The sequence below is a fragment of the Vespa velutina genome, chromosome 10 (genome assembly GCF_912470025.1).
Source record: "Vespa velutina chromosome 10, iVesVel2.1, whole genome shotgun sequence".
NCBI lineage: Eukaryota > Metazoa > Arthropoda > Insecta > Hymenoptera > Vespidae > Vespa > Vespa velutina.
Genome location: NC_062197.1, coordinates 8,498,550 through 8,500,232, shown reverse-complemented (window position 1 = coordinate 8,500,232; position 1,683 = coordinate 8,498,550).

Sequence of the window (1,683 nt, the reverse complement as noted above, 5' to 3'; positions counted from 1 at the left end):
CCGCCGCTGTTTGTCGCTGCTGTTGGTGGTGGTGGTGCTGCCAAAAGGGAGGCCGAAGATCGCAAGGAACACAAAATGGGGCGGTGCAACGGGCGGAGCAACGAGCAACGCCAGGACAGCACGCCTACCCGTGGTTGCTCGACATCCGTCTGCCCTGTGACACCCTGTTTCTCTCTCTTTCCCCCTCTCTCTCTTTCTCACTCTTTCTCACTCTTTCTTTTTCTATCTTTCTATCTCGTTTGCCTCCTTGCCATCGTCGCTTGTTCTTTCTCTTTCTCTCTCTTTCGTTTGCCTCCTTGCCATCATCGCTTGTTCTCTCTCTCTCTCTTTCTCTTTTTCTATCTATCTATCTATCTATCTATCTATCTATTTCTATCTCTATCTATGAAAACGAACTCGAGGTGACACCGAACGCGCCGACGTCAAAAGTGCAGGCAACCGACCAAAGTCTTATCATCCTCTATTCTTTTTGTCTCTCCAGACTTTCCACCATCCTTCTCAACTCTGACACAATCCAAAGCCGTTTTCTATTCACCGTTCCGATCTTATCTCTTCGCCTCTTCTCGAATTATCGATCACACGACGCTAACCACGTTTTAAGTTTAAATTACAACTATTTCAATCACGTTTCTACGTAGATACACACACACACACACATAATAAACTATATATATACACATATATATTATTTAAAAAATGTCATGTGTGTGTGTGTGTACGCATATATATAATATGTGTGTATACATATATAATATATATATATGTATATATATATATATATAAATATATATATATAATACACATACACATACATATCCCTCGTAAGGATGTAAAAAGGGAATATATATATAAATATATATATATATATATATATATATATATATATATAAATATATATATATATATATATATATATATATATATATATACATATATATAAAACCCAAAACAAAAAATTAGAAGTTGAAATCATTTAACAAAATGCTGCTAGTGAAATCTTGTTATTTCAGAACTAGGAAGCAAGTTAACGTACATATGTATGTACATACTCGCGCGAACGTGTACGCTTATTAGGAAGATATTTACTTGGAAACGTCGGGTGAAAGGTGAAAGCCTTTGAAAAGGCGGCTCTAAGGGGCGAATTGCGTTCGCGATGAAGAGAAGGGAAGAGAGAGAGAGAGAGAGAGAGAAAGAGAGAACGAGAGAACGAGAGTGAGAGGATGGGAGGTAGGGAGAAGGATAAAGAGAATTAAAAAAAAGAGGAAGAGGAGGAAGAAGAGGAGCAGGAGGAGGTGTAAGAGGAGATGATTTCGAATCGAGAGGTCGACGAATGGGATCGCGAATGAATAGAGAGTATGGATTCGTGAAGAGCCAATGGGGCTGCGCGATGTCCTCCCTGCTTAGCGACGACCACGCCAATCGAGGGCGTTTTCCACCCCCAACGACTCGTTCCTAGAGGGTGCTGTTCCTGCTGGTAATACTTTGCCAGTAGTGGAGGGTAGTTGCGAGGCGTAGTCGCGTTAGCTTTTGACGGCTCTACCTGCTCACTCCCTTAAAGACGACGGAGTTCATTAAATATGAGAGAGAAAGAGCAAGAGAAAGAGAATGAGAGAGAGAGAGAAAGAAGGAAAGAGAGAAAGAGAGAGGTCTTTGGTAACAGATCAGAGACAGCCAACTTCGTCG